The sequence below is a fragment of the Triticum aestivum genome, chromosome 4B (assembly GCF_018294505.1).
Source record: "Triticum aestivum cultivar Chinese Spring chromosome 4B, IWGSC CS RefSeq v2.1, whole genome shotgun sequence".
NCBI lineage: Eukaryota > Viridiplantae > Streptophyta > Magnoliopsida > Poales > Poaceae > Triticum > Triticum aestivum.
In genome coordinates, this window is record NC_057804.1 from 469,716,187 (window position 1) to 469,736,764 (window position 20,578).

A 20,578-nucleotide genomic window follows, 5' to 3' on the forward strand; every position below is an offset into this window, starting at 1 on the left:
TATCACTTAGGCGAGCACTGGGCTATTGCTAAGCCCCCGAGTGAGAGGCAGACTCATCACTCGGTAGGATTTTTATCACTTAGGCGAGCACTGGGCTGCAGCTAAGCCCCCGAGTGAGAGGCAGACTCATCACTCGGTATGATTTTTATCACTTAGGCAAGCACTGGGCTGCAGCTAAGCCCCCCGAGTGAGAGGCAGACTCATCACTCGGTAGGATTTTTATCACTTAGGCGAAGTAGATTCGCGGCTGAGGTAATGTACACAAAAGAAATAAACAACAATCATTCGAAAGAAGTAAATTATGTCTTTTGATAGTCGAACTAAAAGGTATTTCTTATTACATCTGATCAGTCTAAATATTTAAGAATAGAAAGGGTGGAGCAGATCCGCATTCCAGGCGCGTGGCTCATCTTTATTGTGTTCGACGTTGAAGAGACGGTATGCTCCATTGTGGAGCACCTTGGTGATGACGAAAGGGCCTTCCCAAGCGGGGCGACCTTGTGTGGCTTCTGTTGATCCACTCGGAGGAACAAGTCCCCTTCCTGTTATGCACAACCCCTTACGTTCTTGGCATGGAATCGACGTAAGTCTTGCTGATAAATGGTTGACCGGATCAAGGCCATCTCTTTCCTCCTCCAAGAGGTCGACTGCATATTTTCGAGCTTGCTCTACTTCTTCTTCTGAGAAGAGTTTGACTCGGGGAGCGTTGTGGAGCAAATCGCTCGGCAAAACGGCTTCGGCTCTGTAGACTAAAAAAGAATGGAGTCCGTCCAGTCGACCGATTGGGGGTTGTCCTTAGCCCCCAAAGCACCGACGGGAGCTCATTGATCCAAACCCCTGCCGCGTGCTTGAGGTCACACATTAACCGAGGCTTCATCCCTTTGAGAATCAATCCATTCGCTCGCTTAGCCTGTCCATTCGACTGGGGGTGAGCGACCGAAGCGTAATCGACCCTCGTGCCTTGGGAGGAACAAAAGGCTTTGAATTCTTCAGAATCAAAGTTCGAGCCGTTATCCGTGATGATACTGTGTGGAACGCCATATCTGAATATAAGTTCTCTGGTGAAACTCACGGATGTGCTTGCTTCAAGGCTTTTGATGGGCTTGGCTTCGATCCATTTGGTGAACTTGACGACTGCTACCAGCACATGAGTAAATCCACTCCTGCCTGTCCTCAGAGGTCCAACCATGTCCAGTCCCCAAACGGCGAAAGCCAGACGAGTGGAATAATCTTTAGAGCTGATGCAGGTTTGTGGGACATGTTGGAATAAAACTGACAACCTTCACACTTGTCCACTATTTCCTTTGCCATCTCGTTAGCGTGCGGCCAGTAAAACCCGACCGACTCGGCATGCTTTAGCTATGATGGTCGGAGAGGACGCATGGTGACCACAGGTCCCCGAGTGGATATCATTGAGGATCATTCGGCCTTCTTCTGGCGTGATGCACTTCTGGCAGGCACCAGTTACACTTTCCCTGAACAACTGTCCTTTTATCACCGTAAAGGCTTTAGACCGTCGGACGATCTGCCTAGCCTCTTCTTCATCCTCTGGGAGTTCCTTCTTAAGAATGTAAGCAACGTCTGGCACTGTCCAGTCGGGAGTGATGACCAAAACCTCCATGACTAAGTCGACCATGGCTGGAATTTCAACTTTAGTCAGATCCGTGGCTCTCTTGGGTTGCGGTGACTCTTCGGTGAAAGTATCTTCCTGAACTGAAGGTGAATGAATATGTTCCAGGAACACGTTTCGGGGAATGGCCTCTCTCTTTGAACCTATCTTGGCCAACTCATCTGCAGCTTGATTTTTCAGTCGGGGTATATGGTGGAGCTCCAAACCTTCAAACCTCTTCTCCAGCTTTCTCACTGCGTTGCAATAACCAGTCATGGCTGGGCTCCTGACATCCCATTCCTTCATCACTTGGTTAACCACCAAATCTGAGTCGTCGTAGACCATAAGGCGACAGGCGCCGAGTGAAATGGCCATACACAACCCGTATAGAAGTGCTTCATATTCGGCTTCATTATTGGAGGAATCAAAATGAATCTGGAGAACATAACTAAGCCTGTCTCCGTGGGGGGATACCAAAACTACTCCAGCTCCTGAACCATTCAGCATCTTGGAGCCATCAAAGAACATAGTCGAATGCTCCGAGTGAACTTGAGTCGGCAATTGCTGCTCAATTCACTCGGCAAGGAAATCTGCAATTGCTTGGGACTTGATGGCCTTCTTTGCCTCGAACTTGATATCTAGTGGAAGGAGTTCAATCTCCCATTTTGCCACTCGACCAGTTGCATCTCTGTTATTCAGTATTTCGGATAGTGGTGCATCACTGACGACTGTAATGGAGTGGTCAGAGAAGTAATGCGCAACCTTCTTCATGGTCATGTATATTCCATAGACAAGCTTCTGATAATGTGGGTATCGTTGCTTGGATGGAGTCAAAACTTCAGAGAGATAATAAACTGGGCATTGAACCTTGTAAGCTTTTCCTTCTTCTTCTCGCTCAACCGTGAGTACTGTGCTGACAACTTGTCTAGTGGCTCCAATGTAAAGCAGTAAAGGCTCTTTGCTGATTGGTGGAGCGAGCACCGGCTGGGTGGAAAGCAGGGTTTTGAGCTCTGCAAACGCTGCATCAGCTTCATCAGTCCACTCGAACTTATCAGACTTCTTCATCAGTCGGTAAAGAGGCAAGGCCTTTTCACCAAGGTGAGAAATGAATTGACTCAGGGCGGCCAGACAACCAGTCAGCTTCTGAACGTCATGCACTCGCACGGGGCGTTTCATTCGGAGGATGGTATCAACTTTTTCTGGATTGGCATGATCCCTCGTTCGGAAATGAGAAAACCGAGTAACTTTCCTCCTGGGACTCTGAACGTGCATTTTGACGGATTAAGCTTGATATCGTACCTCCTCAGGTTGGCAAAGGTTTCTACAAGGTCAGTCAATAGGTCAGAACCTTTGCGAGACTTGACCACAATGTCATCCATGTACGCTTCCACATTCCGACTGATTTGAGTGAGCAGGCACTTCTGAATCATTCTCATGAATGTGGCTCCAGCATTTTTCAAATCAAAAGGCATGGTGACATAGCAAAAGAAGCCGAATGGGCTGATGAAGGCTGTTTTTATTTCATCGGGACCATACAGTCGGATCTGATGGTATCCGGAATACGCATCTAGGAAATACAAGCGCTCACACCGCGCAGTCGAGTCACAATCTGATCGATGCGAGGGAGAGGGAAGTGATCTTTCAGGCAGGCCCGATTGATATGCTTGAAATCAATGCACATACGAAGTGAATCATCCTTCTTAGGAACCATGACTACATTGGCTAACCACTTGGAGTGGTAGATTTCATGGATGAACTCTGCTGCCAACAATTGAGCCATTTCTTCGCCAATTGCTTTCCTCTTCTGCACGGCGGACCGCCGAAGGTGCTCTTTGACATGTTTTACTTTGGGGTCGACACACAAACGGTGCTCGTCCAGTCCCCTGGGCGCACCTGGCATGTCAGAAGGTTTCCATGCAAAGATGTCCCAGTTCTCACGGAGGAACTAAACAAGCGCTTCTTCCTATTTGCTGTCGAGTGTTGTTGATATATGAGTCGGTGCAGCATTGGAATCCATCGGGTGAATATGAACTGGCTTCGTCTCACCAGTCGATTGGAATGCAAAATCTGTGGCAGGCTTCTTGGCTCTAAGCAAAGAACTCGGATCTGCATTCTTCTGACATTCTTGGAATTCAACTGCTTCCATCTATTCGTCGACGATGTTCGAATCTTTCTGGAAACATTCCTCAGCCTTCTGCCGATTGCTTGTAACTATGATCACATCTTTGGGGACAGGCATCTTCAGTTTGAGATACACATAACATGGTCAAGCCATAAAACGTGCATAGGCTGGATTTCGGTGTCAAAACCGGCGGATCTCGGGTAGGGGGTCCCGAACTGTGCGTCTAGGCAGATGGTAACAGGAGACAAGGGACACGGCGTTTTTACCCAGGTTCGGGCCCTCTCGATGGAGGTAAAACCCTACTCTTGCTTGATTAATATTGATGATATGGGTAGTACAAGAGTTGATCTACCACGAGATCAGACTGGCTAAACCCTAGAAGCTAGCCTATGGTATGATTGTTGTTCGCCCTACGGACTAAAACTCTCCGGTTTATATAGACACTGGAGAGGGATAGGGTTACACAAAGTCGGTTACAATGGGAGGAGATCTTCATATCGAATCACAAAGCTTGCCTTCCACGCCAAGGAAAGTCCTATCCGGACACGGGACGAAGTCTTCAATCTTGTATCTTCATAGTCCGGGAGTCTGGCCAAAGGTCATAGTCCGGCCATCCAGACACCCCTTAATCCAGGACTCCCTCACCGGCCTACCCAAAATGGCATGATAGGCGCTCTGGAAATCCACGACTTCAAATGTCAACTTCTCCTTACGGTAATGCTTCGAGTCACCGAAAACCACATCAGGACGATCTGGCCAAGTGATTTGGCTTTGTTTCCAGGAATAACACCATGAAAACTCATATTGCTCTCGCTAAGCTTGGACATCGGAATGCCCATCCCCTTCAAGGTCTCAGCATAGAGGATGTTCAGACCACTGACACCATCCATCAGTACTTTGGTCAGTTGAGTGCCTCCAACCATGGGGTCGACCACCAGAGCTTGCCTCCGAGGGGTGGCCATGCGAGCAGGGTGGTCAAACTGGTCGAATGTAATGGTTGTCTGAGACCATCTTAGGTAGGTGGTCGTCACCACAGGAGTGACCATGTTCACCTCCCTGTTGATGACCTTCAATCGACTCTTGCTTTCAACGTCAGCAAATATCACCAGAGTGGAATTGACTTTGGGATAACCATCGTCTTGCTCTTCATCTTCACCTTGGTCCGACTCCTTCTCCTTCTCATTGGGTTGTTTCTCTTGGAACTGCTAGATTAGGAGTCGACACTGTCGGGTGGTATGCTTCGGGTAAATCAGATTACCTTCCTCATCTTTCTTCATGTGGATGTGGCACGGCAAATCCAGCACATCATTCCCTTCTTTATCCTTCACCTTCTTAGGGGGGCAGGGCCCCTTAGGTTTTCCCTTAAACTTTCCTTGATTCATTGCCGCAACCTCTCCAGGTGCCGCTGGCTCGGCCTTAAGCTTTTGTTTCCGACTGGAGTTACCTCCACCGGCCTCTTGGCCGACTGGTTTGCTCTTCCCGCTATGGAGTCGATCCTCTTCTTTCCCGTTAGTGTACCGGGTGGCTATCTCCATCATTCGAGCCAGAGTCATATCCCCAGTTCGACCGAATTTCAAGACCAACTCCCTGTATTTGACGCCTTCCTTGAAGGCACATACAGCTTGATGCTCTGAAACATTCTCGATGGTGTGATGCAAAGTGGACCATCTCTGGATGAACTCCCTCAAAGTCTCATTCGGCTTCTGCACACAGTGCTGCAACTCGGGTAATCCTCCTGGTCGCTTGCACGTGCCCTCGAAAGTTCTCATGAACACTCGGGATAGCTCTTCCCAACTGTGAATACTGCCCGGAGTCAACTGAGTCAGCCACGCTCGGGCTGACCCTTCCAACATAAGAGGGAGATGCTTCATCGCTATCTCGTCCTTACCGCCCCCAATTTGCACATCCACTCGGTAATCTTCAAGCCAAGTTTCAGGCTTGGATTCACCGGTGAACTTACTGACCCCGGACGCCAGCCTGAAGTTGGGAGGTATCACTGCTGCCCTGATAGCTCTGCTAAAAGACTCGGGACCAGAAACATGCACTCGGCTGCCACTTGGACGATCTCTGCCAGGGTCTTCTCTGTGCGCTCTGTTCCAGTCGACCAGGCCTTGAACGAGGATATACCTCGCGTTGAAGCCCGGTTCCCTTGGGTCGACTGAATTCCTGCGCTCACCACTGTGACGACGCCTATCATCGTTCCGCCGAGGCACATATGACGCACTCCTCGGAGGAGGCGTGGGTCCCCGATGATGATTGTCATAGTCGAGTGGATGAGCATATTGCCCACGACCTTCACGCCGCGGAGGCGATCTTGGGCTGTGATGCAACTGAACCGTGTCCGCTGCAATGGATTTGCTGTGAATCCTATTCCGCGACTGAGATACTGCTGTATTCTGCTCTCCTGCTGCCCTGAGCAGGGCCCGGATCTACATCAGCCCTCTGCCAGCTTCTGACTGGGAAGGCTGGATTGACTCCACTATTCGGGCCGCAGCTGTGAGATTTTGAATCGGAGTGCGGTATACCTTAGGTATAGGCCGGAAAAGCTATCGTCGACTGGATTCATGGACCCGCTCCTGGGCGTGCTCGTCGAGAGCGCGCTGAAGGTTATCCAATCGAGTGCGCTCAACCAAGTTGGCTAGACGCACCTCCTCCAAGGCCCGAGCCTCGGGGGTTTCTGCAACGATGGGCGTATGGAGTGCATCCATGTTGCAGCTACGAAGTTCTTCCCTCTGCTACGAAGAGAGGGGCTCGGGTCAGTATTCCTCATGGACGTGCGATGGATTACCGCCTCCGTCTCCGTCGCCCTTGTGGCGGAACCCGGGCGGGCTGTGAGGACCATCGACCATCAGGACTTTGGCCGTAGGATCACTGCTATCGCACTCGGATGCAGTCTCCACGAAGCCAGTCGACAGATCGAACAGGCCGTGGAGGGTTTCGTCGGGCTCGATTGCTACGACTAGATGGGTGGTCGAGCACCGAGCCACCACGTGTTTCACCCATCGCTGAAGCCGCGATCGACCGGACCGCTTGCGACAGCAAACAGTGGGGAGAGAAAACACCGTCGGAGCCGACGGGTGCCGGAGAATGACACCGCGAATGCATGCGCGAAAGTGCGTCGCCCCTCAAACGAGGAGCGCCTCAATGTCGAGCGGAGCTTCCTAAAGCCACGCCGAGTCGTCGGTAATGAAAACAAGCGCGCCGAGACGGATCTCGTGGCCCTCAACCATTTTGCCGCCGGAAACCATGATGATGATCGGAAAAACTTGCAACTTCATCAATAAGTCGCTAAGACACCAGCCCCATGGTGGGCGCCAACTGTCGTGGTTCTAAGTCTGACAGTAGAAAGGGGGGTAGGAATGGAGAGGCAAGATCTTAGCTATGGCGAAGATGTACACACGAGGTTTACGAGTTCAGGCCCTTCTCTTAGGAAGTAATAGCCCTACGTCTCGGTGCCCGGGGCGGTCGATTGGATTATGTGTGTGATGTTTATAAAGAGTGCGAACCCTTGTGCCAGAGGAGGGGGTGGCTTATATAGAGTGCACCAGGACCCTAGCCCGTCTCCATTACAAGGGAACTAATGTACATAAAGTAAGGGGCGTTACTGGTAACACCGGCATTAAGTACTCTTAATGCTCATGAAGGCTAAGGAGTAAATATCTGGTCGTTGCGTGCTCCTCCGACTCTCGGTCTTCGATATGGTCGAGTGACCTTCCTTATGGTCGAGTGACGGTAGGTAGCGACCGTCGAGTGATGTGACCGTTGAGTGGATTGCACTCGACGTACTTGGCTGGCTCTCTTCTGTCGACTGTTGGCCTTTTCGTCTTCCAGGGTAGTGACCTTGGGTAGGACGTATAGGTCATGCCTATGACCCTACCCCGGGTCTGTATCCTCGTCACCGTCCATGACGGAAAAAACCATGGTAGAAGCAAGGGCGAGGAAAATTTCGGGGAGTTCCCGGTTACGGTGGGAGGTCGGGGGCCGAGCGATGTGCGTTTCTCTCGTACACGTATGCGCGTGTGTGCGAGGCGTTGGCTCTAACTGAACCTGAGCGAGGCGTTGGGCTCTAACTGAACTTGAGCGAATGCACTGTAGGCTACGCGTTACTGAACCCGAACGATCAATCGATGGCTGTTAACTGAACCTGATCGAGCGATTCCTTTGCTACTACTGCTAACTGAAGCCGATCGATTGGATGAACAATGAGCGTTGCGGGGGGGAGGGGGGGTGGGGTTTGGATGAACAATGAGCGATGGCGTTGCCTATGGATGAACATGACCCAATGGTGTGGAGGGCTGGATGAACAGTAGACGGTGGAGGGGTGCCCGTGGAGGGGTGGTTGAACAGGACCCCGTGGTGTGGTGGAGGGCTGGATGAACAGTAGACGGTGGAGGGGTGCCCGTGGAGGAATGGTTGAACAGTAGCCGGTGGAGTAGCGCGCGGTGGAGGCTGGATGAACAGGAGACCGTGGATGAACAGTCGCAGGTGGAGGCTGGAGGAGGTCGACGGTGGATGAACAGTAGCCCATGCAGGCTGGAGGAGGTCAATGGTGGAGATGAACAGTATCCCGTGGAGTCCCGTTTTGCGGTACGCCACACCCCTCCCGATGAATAGGACCCCCGTTTCGACCGTAGCGCTCCCACACAAGTCCGTTTGGTCCGTTTTGCGGTACGCCACACCCCTCCCGATCAACAGGACCCCCATTTCGACCGTAGGAGGTCCATTTCGTCCGTTTTGCGGTACGCCACACCCCTCCCGATCAACATGACCCCATTCTGAATGTAGGTGGTCTGTTTCCTCCGTTCTGCGGTACGCCAGGCCTCATTTCCATCACCTGTTCCGTCCAAGCCCTCCCGATGAACATGACCACGCATTCCGTTCCGACCCAGCTGGTTGTCTCCCCATGAACACGACGACAACGATGTTTCTCCATTCCGACCCAGCCATGTACGTATGCGCGAGTAGGCGTTCGAGACCCTGCCCGTATGTACATACGTGGCCGTATTTTCTTTCTTGCACCCTGGCCGCTGTACGTACGTGTACATGCTAGGCGCCTCTACTATGACACATGCGCGCCTCTACTACGACACGTGCGTGCCTCTAGATCGACCAGTATATACGTACGTACATGTTCGTGACCAGAATGACAACGCTACATACGCTTCGACCAGGTGGGTCCCGACTGTCAGGCACTTCCTTGCGTGCGAAGATGTAGCTGGTGGGTCCGAGCAGTCAGGGGGGCGAATCATTCTTTTTCCCCGGACGCACTTCCTTGCGTGCGAAGATGTAGCTGGTGGGTCCCAGCAGTCAGGGGGAAACGTTTTTTCCGCGAAATACGATGGCCCGTCCGGTGGCTCCCCGTTGTCAGGTGGAGGAATAATTATTTTCCGCATAATAAGGAGGCACTTCCTTGCTGCGGCCGTGGACCCAGCTGTCAGCCTCTTCACATACAGCCCACATCCGATGGAAGTGGTTCCTTGACCACGTTAACCACGCCGCACCGAGAGCACCAGGGCGGTGGACGACGGCGAGGCCTAGGAAGGGGACGATGGGGAGCCGGGGAAGACGCGGTAGTGGAAGCCCGAACGGAGAGGAGTACGAGGGTTCACTGGTTTGGGTGCGGTGTGAGGCTGCCGTCGATGCAGGGCCTGGCCAGCGGTGGGAATAGTAGGGGGCGGTGCAGGCTCCGTGGCAGCACATCCAGCCACGGGAGATAGGAGCATGTGGCACGACAGGTGCTGCTTTGGGCGGCTGGAGGAAGAAGACCAGAGGTTGAAGAAGCACTACGGCCGTTGGATGGACATCGTACGGTCACTGGAGCTAGAATCATTTATATTGACTAAGTTGACAAAGCCCTCTGTCCCTGTCAACTTAGTAGGCCCATAAGTCAGCCTCCCACCAAGGTGGGTCCCAGCTAGCAGGGGGTATTCATTTTTTTGTGCGTAATAAGGAGGCACTTCCAGTGGGTCTGAGTTGACATCAAGGGGAACGCATTTTTGCAAAATACGGTGGCCCGTCGGGTGGGTCCCAGCAGTCAGGGGCAAACTTTTTTTCACGAAATACTGGTGGCCCGTCCGCTGGGTCCCTGGTGTCTGGTGGAGGAATAGTTATTTTCCATGTAATAAGGAGGCACTTCCTTGCGGCTCCCGTGGACCCAGCTGTCAGCCTGTCCACGTGCAGTATTCTTCCGATGGAATTCGGTCGCTGACCACATTGACCATGCCGCGCCGAGAGCACCACGGCGGTGGACGACGGCGAGGCCTAGGAAGGGGACGACGCAGAGCCGGGGAAGACGCGGTAGTGGATGCCCACGCGGAGAGGAGTGCGAGGGTTCACTGGTTCGGCTGCGCTGTCGTTGCTGCAGAATAACCAGGGGTGTGGGTGAGTGGAGTGGAGGGATGGCCTGGACAGCGGTGGGAGTAGTATGGGGGCGGTGAGGCCTCCGCGGCAGCACAGCCAACCATGGGAGGCAGGAGGAGGCGGCACGACCGGCGCTGCTTTGGGCGGCTAGAGCAAGAAGACCAGAGGTTGAAGAAGCACTACGGCCGTTGGATGGACATCGTACGGTCAGTCGAGCTAGAATCGTGCATATTGACTAAGTTGACAAAGCCCTTTGTCCCCGTCAACTTAGTAGGCCCACTATACTGGGTCCCAGCTAGCAGGGGGAGTATTCATTTTTTGTGCGTAATAAGGAGGCACTTCCTTGCGTGCGAAGATATAGCTGGTGGGTCCGAGCTGTCAGTGGCGGTGACGTTTTTTTCATGAAATATAGAGGCCCTTTCGGTGGGTCCCAGATGTCAGGTGGAGGAATCATTATTTTGCCGGTAATAAGGAGGCATTTCCTTGCGTGCGGCCATGGACCCAGCTGTCAGCCTCTCCACGTATAGTCCACTTCAGATGCATGTCGGTCGTTGACCACGTTGACCACGCCACGCCGAGAGCACCAGGGCGGTGGACGATGGCGAGGCCTAGGAAGGGAACGACACGGAGGCAGGGAAGACTCGGCAGTTGTTTCCCACGCGGAGGGGAGTACGACTGTACGAGGGTTTACTGGTTTGTCTGCCGTCGCTGGAGAATAACAGCAGGTGTGGGACTGTGGGTGAGTAGAGGGATGGCTAGGCCAGCGATGGGAGTACGGTGGGGCGGTGAGTCATGCGCGGCAGCACAGCCGGCCACGGGGAGGAGGGAGTAGGCAGTCCCTCTGGCGCTTGTTTGAGCGGCTGGAGCAGGAAGAGCAGAGATTGAAGAAGCACGATGGCCGTTGGATGGACATCCAACAGTATACATACCATCTGCGGAAAGCCTCATATCTGTGGAAAACAGCATACAACCCATCTACCATTATTTCAAATAATTTACAGCCATTTGCTAATTCTTACGGTTTTTTTTGGATCCCATATTCTTTTTGTTAGCATTACAGCCCATATTGTGGCCACGGTTAAAAAATTATACAAAATTTTGCATATGTCGGTGCGGTCTGAACTGTTTTTAATCCCGAAATTTTGAGTCACATTCAGACTGATTTTAAAAATAAATGTATATCAATATAAAATCCAATAAATTGCCCACGCATAAAAATCAATGCAATTTAAAATCTCGAAATGAAAAAAAAGATATTTGAAACTAATTGCCGGTTTGATGTGTTTTAAAAATGTACAACCCATTTCTCATTACTGATAGGCCATTTTCTCGGCCAACCGAATGAAACTGTCCTTGTCTTGAAAGATTTGAAGCCCAACAGGCCTGATAAAGCGACTTACTTGACAAATCAAAAAAAACTGGGCTAGCCATTTTCAGAAAGAAAAAAAACTACTGGGCTGGTTTGTGGTAAACATAAAAGAAACGGTTGTCTAGACAGGCCAGAGTGTCCCGCACAGCAGACACCCTGCTTCCATCTCAAAAACAAATTAGATAAATGCCACTACAATTATGACGATTCATAAAAATGCCACTGCAATTTCCAAACTTTGAAAAAAGCCACTGCAATTTTTGCAAACTTTGAAAAACGCCACTGCAGTTTGCAAACTTTGAAAAACGCCACTCCAGACTTCGAAAAATGCCACTAGAAATGGCATGAAATGGTATTTTTCAAAGTTTGGAAATTGCAGTGGCATTTCTCGGATACACCAGATTTGGAGTGGCATTTAGCAAATTAACCCAAAACAAAAATAACTGGGTGAGCTGCTAGGTCCCTGGTGTCAGCCGCTCATTGTGCAATTCTCTCGTTTATTGACTACATTGACAATGGCATGGGACCCAGATGTTAGAACTCCACTAGGAGGAGCCATTTTTTTATTGGCTTGAAATAATGAGGAACTTGCTTACGTACTGCCATGACCTTGGCGGGTCCCTGCTGTCATCCTCTCCACATACAATCATCTCCTGATTGTGTACGCGTCAACTTGCTAGGCCCACAAGTCAGCCTCTAAACCCGTGGAGGACAAATACAACCCATTTAAAAAATAACTGCCCATTCCATACGTTCAAACGGAAAGTTCCACATTCAGAGCAAAGTAACAGATCTGATCCACATATAGAGTACTGAACTTCCATGTTGTCAGGACCCCGACTCAATGCCACATCGATCTAGCATGTAACACCTCATATCACTTTGCGGCCTCACGCACGGTATTCCCACGGGTGTCGCATTACCTTTGCCCGGGACCGTTTGCGCCTTTTGGCACACGTATATGACAGTGTCGCTAGCATCCATATGATAAGGAGCCCGGGCTGACATGGCTAGCCGTAAACCCAAAGTGGCACAGACTTACAGGGACAGGTATCCATGACCCAGCATCGAACGTGTCGGTCATCAGCGAGTGAATCCAGGCTGTAGCACTGGGCTAGCAGGACTCCGGTGAACCGGGCTGTAGCGGGCTAACAGGACTCCGGTATTCATCGCGTGACATTTCCCCGAAGGGACAGACACAGGAACGAAGAAGGACACATGCCGGCCAGCCTAAGTGTTCCGGAGCAGTAGCAAGCTACCATGGCTCGGTGGAAACACTAGGAGACATTTCCCCGTAAGAGAGGCTACTAGAGATAAACAACTAGATGGTCAGATCCCACACATACCAAGCATTTCAATAACATACACACAATATGCTCGATATGTGCAAATACAACATGGCATCACAACATGACTCTACGACTCAAGTAATTTATTCAATAGGCTCCGAGGAGCGAGATATTACAAACATGGGTCTCATGACCCAACAATCAGAGCATACAAGTCAAAGCACATGCGGAAGCTTAACATGTCTGAGTACAGACATCTATAAATGAAAAAGGCTGAGAAGCCTGACTATCTATCAGATCCTGCCGAGGGCACAAGATCGTAGCTGAGGTAACAAGCTAAACGTCGAAGTCCACGTGGAACTACTAGTGAGACTGAAGTCTCTCTGCAAAAACATAAAATAGGCAAACGTGAGTACAAATGTACCCAGCAAGACTTACATCAGAACTGACTACATATGCATCATTTTCAACAAGGGGATGGTGGGGTTTAACTGCAGCAAGCCAGCTTTGACTCGGTGGCTATCCTAAACTACGACTGCAAGCAACTCTTTTGAGGTGGCGCACACGAGTCCACATATTCACCATATCAATACACCACTATGGATCCGCTCCCGTCTCCCTACGAGAACGCCATCCATAGCACTCACGCTTATCTTGCGTATTTTAGAGTATCCACTTTCACTTGTCTATGAACTGATATAAGCAACCTAGAAGTCCTTTACCGCGGACACGGCTATTCGAATAGTTGATGTTAACCCTGCAGGGGTGTACTTCTTCATACATGTTTCCACCACTTAGCGTCTGCACACGACATGTGCTCGGCATACTTCAAGCGAAAGCCGACGTGGGTGTAGACCACGACCTACCTAAACACTCAAGTCTCTAGTCCAGGTTTATCGCCTATTCGGGTTCCATCCATGAGGAGATCCGGCCGGAGTTTCGCTCACAGCCCCAAACGATGTGAACAGGGTTCCGTGACACCAAACGGGCGCCCGGTATACCCGGCCACGTGCCTACCGCATCACAGCCCACCCCTACGGTCAGCGCTGTCCACGGCCTCCAGCATACTACAAACACCAAAAACTACTTGCAACTCCTGGACAGAGGACAAGGGTGATTAAGAAGTCGAGCGGGGTCATATTTCAGGGCCCAATGCATGGTAGTAGCTGAATCATGGATCACAAACACAGAACTCAGTTCCTGAGGACGGCTGCAATGAGACAACCCACCATGTACTCCTACATGGCCTCTCACCGCTACCTTTACCAAATCGTGTTCACACACTTAGCTTACACACAGTAGGACATGTTCACACACCTCTGATTCATCCCCGATGAATCAGACCTGACTCAACTCTAAGCAGTAGCAGGCATGACAAACAATCATGAATGACTAGGCACATCAGGGCTCAAACAACTCCTACTCATGCTAGTGGGTTTCATCTATTTACTATGGCAAGGACAGGTCATGCAAAGGATAAAGGGGTTCAGCTACCACAGCAAGTAACAGATGAATCGATGTTGTCCTAATGTAGTAAAAGAGAGCAGGAGCGAGAGAGTAGGATTGTATCGGAATGAACAAGGGGGTTTTGCTTGCCTGGCACTTCTGAAGATAGCATTGAGTCTTCATCAGTGTCAACGATCACATCATCGGTATCACGTCTATCGAGAGGGGACAAATACCGGCAACATAGAAGGGAACACAATCAATGCAATGCACAATATGATGCATGATCATGACATGGCAAAATGAATGTGTTTTGAGCTAATGCAACTAGCAACAGATTAAATGAAGTTGGTTTGAATACAAGATTCAAATTCAAACTCCATATGTGATTATTCAAATGCCATTTAATTGATTTGTGCTAAACAGCAGCTATAAGTTGTTCTAACATGCATGAAAATGGTACAGATGGATTCCTTGAATTTTTCTGATAATTTTTCATATATAAATTATTTCATTTGGAGTTACGGTTAATTTTCTATGATTTATTGAAGTTTTAGCTATTTTCTGGAATTTTCTGATTATTTATAAAATAAACTAAATTCCAGAAAAGGAATATGGCGTCAGCATGACCTCACCCTGACGTCATCAGGTCAACGGCTCGGTCCAGGTCAAACCTGACGTGTGGGGACCACACGTCAGTGACACAGCTAACTAACCTAAGTTTAATTAGAGCCTGGGCCCGCGTGTTAGTGTCCTATCTACTTAACTAAGTTAGTTAACACTAACTTAACTTGGTACTAATTAAACAGGGGGCCTGGGCCCACACGTCAGTGGGTCAAGGAAAAGTCTAACCCCGGTCAAACAAGTCAACGCCACCGGTGGCTTAACGCCGGCGACGGCAAACGCGGTGGAGCGCTGCGGGATTGCTTCTCCGGCGGCTAAACGCGTGGTGAAGGGCACTCACGCATAGCGGGCAGTCGTCCGCATCGAGTGGTGCGAGCGGGAGGAGCTAGGGTGGAGCGAGCTCGCCGGAGTCCAGCTCGTGGCGGCGGCCGGAGCTCGGGCACCGACGGTTAGGCGCTACGGCGCGTTTCACGAAGAACTGGTGGGATCTGCGGCTTCCTGAGGAAACGCTGAGCATGCCTACGTGCTCTGGTGCGACGTGCGGGGGTTGCAACAGCGGCGGCGACATGGCCGGCGGCGGGGAGCGCTCGGCTCCGGTGGTTGATGCAGCTAGGGGGCGAATTAGGCAACGAGGCATGGGGGAAACGATGCAGCGGCTCACCGCGGTTCTTCTGGTGCTGCTGGCGAGGCAGGGGAGGCATGGGGTCCGGCGAATCGACGGCGGGGATCACCGGCACCCGAGGTCGGAAACGGCGGCGTTGGAGATGCAGCAGAGCTTCTGGCGCCGCGTGACTCGATGGAGAGGACGACAACGTCGTGGCGGAGCTCGGGATCACGTCGGAGAGGTGGGGCAGTGGTTGTGGGTGCGGGGTTACGGCAGCGCGTCCATGGAGGCTTCGGCCATGGCGGGGAACGGGCGAGGAGAGGCGTAGGGGGTGCGAATGGGGTGTCGGCGAGGTCGGGGCGACGACCAGGAGACGATCCACGCGGCGCAACGGCGACCAGGGCGATGCAGAGAGGCTGGGTGGTGCGTGGCGAGCTCGGGCGCGCCATGCTCACCTCCCTGCCTGCTCTGGCAAGGGGAAGCAGCTGGCTGGCACGGGCCAGCACAGTGCTGGGCCGGCCAGTGGGTTGCCAGGTAAGTGGCCAGGTAAAACTCTCTCTCTCTCTCTTTCTGTTTAAATTCTGTTTTCTATTTTGCAGGTTTGTTTTGAATTTGGTTTTGAAACCAATTCAATTTATTTTGCTTCTGACAATATTTTTAGGAGCTAAAAGAATTAAAACAATGCTCCACAAAAATATTTCAGAATTATTGGACCTATATTTATTTAACAGTAGATATAAGTCCAATTCAAATAGCTATTGATTTAATTCAAATACCCAAAATAAATGTTTCTGAGATACCAAAAATATTGGTTTGGATTTTACCTCTTGCCAATATTTCCAGAGGATAACAAGAACATTTTCTTGGACTTATTTGAAGCAATTTTTATCTTGATCATTTTTTTAAAGGATTCTGAGGCTTTGAAAATTCCTCAATTCAAATTTCATTTGAATTTAAACATGATGCAGCAACCAAGCTAGTCCAAGGCCAGGGTAAAGCTAGGGATGTGACAACTCACCCCTACTAAATAAGAATCTCGTCCCGAGATTCAAGTCGTGAGGTAAGAAAACAGAGGGACACAAGCTAACACGATCTTCATGATCCAATCGCCCTTCTGGTAGATGTTGATCTTGGTACCTTTGCCTTCGAGGTCTTTGTCCAACACGATGACGAGAGAAAGAAATTCTACAGGAATCGATCTTCTCGAAGATCGAGCAACTCGGGATCAACTCACGGAATGAGACATTAATACATCTCGCGGGCTGAGACACGACGCAAACATCCAAAGGGATGGGGTGAAACAGATGAGGAAGGTTCACTAGGTAGACAACAATTCCACACCTAAGAAGGTGGTAAACGATTGCCAACGTAGCGAGGAGTTGAGTTGCCATGATGCCATAACGATGCACCTTAGGGAAGGTGACTCGTAGAAATATCCCCTTAAGAGACAAAAAGAATTACCTTTGATTCAAAGAGCAATGAAACTCTTTAAGCCAGCCTAAGGCAATTCTCGAGCGATTGTTTGGAGGGGGTCGGTAGAATGGCATACTCGGACTTGGATGATGTGGACTACCTTGTTGAAGACAATGCAATGTATGATTTTGCTTATCACCGGAAATGGAAGAAACCCATGGTAGAATGGCACATTGGCGGTGCAAGCTGGGAACAAAATGCAAATGCTGGGAATGATTCTGGTAGCTGGGGAAGAACCCAACAATAAAGAGTGAATTCACTGTTTGAAAAGGTCATAGCATTGCCGAGGAAGTTGAGAGCAAACCTAGCTAGTGCCGATGGTAACACCTAACGCTTGTGCGTGCTCTCAGGAACTTGAGCATTTCCATAATCATCAAGGTTTTACCAACATCCATGTCAAGGGTGCCGACAGCACAACATACTACCATGATGAATAGCGATGGACGATGCACATGCAAAGGAGGATAACACTTTCTCAGATTTCACCTTAGCGAGGCCAAGGGAACGAAATCTGGATGATCGACCGAGAGACATTTAGCACTCCGCTTCTAATGTTCTCCTTGATGTGCTAGTGTAACCCATTCATAGATATGGTTTGATATCTAGAACATCAAGTAAAAGGTCGGACTTCGGAACACAGAAATCCATAGGGGCAACTAGGGAGTAAATCCTACGAAATCCCTATGGGGAGGTGGCCAACTTCCTCAATCAAGATATTATAATAACAGGTCTTCCGGCTGGGTGTGTTGGCCACGACATCCACCTTACCGGTTATCGAGAGACCGATATTATAATTCTTGGGAAATGTTCCAAACCATCATATCTGCCTGAGATTCAGATCTGGTTGGTGTCAGGATATTCCAGACTCATCGAGTCTAGGAAGAAAAATGAAAGTTTGCAACACAATTCGACGAGACAACGCTGCGAGATTCTCGGGGAATGAACTACGATAGTAAGCTCCAAAACATGAGCTGGTTCTGCTACAACATGTGAACACGATGTCCAAGACAAGCAAGGCCACAAAGTAGTCTTATAATAAAACACTACCGAGTTCAGGAGGGGGAACCATCATTAATGACATCGAAGTCTCCACGCGTGGAAGTCCAAAGAGTTCACCTTGGACAGACTCCTTTATCTTTGAACAACTCAATCAGTGGCTTGGTGTGCTAGGATATACATATAGAATGGAGGTTGCAAATCTCCAGACCACAGAATACTTCGCACGTATGCATGACTGACTTGGGATGATTCCACAGGAAGCAAAACTAACTTTCTCAAATTCACGGCGGCAACTTTCACCAAATGCACGTGTATAAGAGGAAGTCACTCCTTTCATCAAACAAATACTTCATGAGCTAGCATGAAGAAAATGCTTTCAAAAGTTTCCAACACTAGCTTAATGTCCAACAAAATCATGGAGGAGATAAGGATGTTGTCAATGGGCTCAACAACAATTCATCTGGGTTTCCTTTTAAAAGGAATTCCATAGTTAAGTGAACAAGTGATAGCATTGGTCAGGCCAAAGATGTAATGGTGTATGCTCGAGGGATCAACCACGAATAAGACAACATTACGAATATCGTTGGTTCTGGTCTGATTGAATGATAGCCCATACTCAATCAAAGGTTTGGGTAAGATAATAGATCCAACAATTGTTCACAAGGACCAACTGATGAAGATATCATCTTTCTTCAACACACACACACACACAAAAAGATATCCTTTAACATGAACTAAGTCGGACAAACTTTTATCTTCCAACTCTCCAAGTTGTTGTTTAGCTTATCCAACTAGCTCAGGGTATCCAACACGGATTCTTGGAGAAGGGGTGGTTTACAGGAATAAACCAACTTGATCACGAACTCAACATAGCGGTCAGGTGACAATCTGGTAATACTTCTGAGAAGATATTCACAAAATCACGAACCACCGGTATGTTACTATGCTCGGGAACAATCTTGCTTTTCAGGGCAAGACGATATGATCAATAGAGCAAGGATTTGAAAAAATCCTAACTCATCGATCGAGGAGTGAACCAGGAGAATGGACTAGGTAGCACGATCAATCTTAGAATGATGATTCAATAACCAACACACTAAGAATGAAATTATTGTCCTTTAACTACCCAGCAACGAGGTTGCTAGGCGTATTGATTTCACACATCACAATTCATTTGTCGGTATTCCGGTTGCATCAACACGAAGACCGAGGAATGACTAATGATGGCAAGAAGTATCACTGTACCAAGAGTTCATAGGATGGTGTGCAATTCCTATAACAATTCTGATATAAAGATGGTAATACTCCAAGGTAGAACAGAACAAAAGTTGGATTAGCAATTTGATCTGCGGAGCACAACTTCTTTGACCCAATCCTGGATATGGAAGAGGTACTGGAGTTTGTTTCTCCTAGTCATTCTGAATGGAATGGCTTGACGGACCACAAAAGTAGTAGGCATCGATAAACGAACGCACGCATACTCTTGACTATCAATTGATAGACGAAGGTCAGTAGACAACTAAAGAGGGACAACTCAAAGGAACATCCAATTTTCTGAGTTGTGGATGCATGGTTTAGCATGTCGAACGAAGTTCAACATATTTCTTCCGGATAACCCATGCAGAAAGGTAGAACTGGCAGAGCCACAATATATAATGGAGAACTCATCAAGAATAATCCTGTTGTGATATTTCAGTTCAACGAGGAACTTCTGCCATAAGTAGTTCATGGTATTTGGAAGAAGAAGATACCACGGACTTTAAGGACTATCGCAAAGGTTACTAATATCCTAAAGGAACTAGCAACACTATCAACATGATGTAAGTAGAGTGAATCTCGGGTTCAAAACCCAGGAGTAGAATACCTACTAACTATGTGGCATCACGGGATGCTTTCGAGAATAAAGGCCAGAATCATCACACTGGGACACAAAGCATTGCTAAATTGCTAGATGATCCCCTAAGACACCTAGGGTCATAATAATATCTCCAACATAATGTCAAGGCAATAGAATACCTCAACTCAACAATTAGTGTGATTGAGCTGGCATAAAGGAACATCGAAACCAGAGGGAAAGGATTTTGCAAATGCATCAGACTATTTAGAAACCTGGAATGACTCGGACAGCATAACGGCTGTAAATGCTCAGAAAAGATTTGAGACATTCACAAAAATGGTGGCATAACCACTCAGAAGCACAATATCAAGGTTTCGAGATCAACAATTAACATACGGAAGTAGTAGGAACTGAACTCAAGCTTAATCCAAGAATCTATAAGTCTGCGGACTAGTAATACGTGATCCTGATAGAAAGAAGAGATAGCCTAGCTCTTAATCCCCGTAGGAAAGATAAGATGATGACTCAGATCAGAAGGCCATGAGGTATAAGGAGTAAAAAGAGCCTTACGTTCCATCCCACAATCAATTCCCTTATATAACTAAATAATTTCTAGACTCAACTTCGACCAGTTTGGCTTGGTAATCGTACAGGCAGTCAAGCTCTGATACCAACGCTATCAGGACCCCGACTCAATGCCACATCGATCTAGCATGTAACACCTCATATCACTTTGCGGCCTCACGCACGGTATTCCCACGGGTGTCGCATTACCTTTGCCCAGGACCGTTTGCGCCTTTTGGCACACGTATATGACAGTGTCGCTAGCATCCATATGATAAGGAG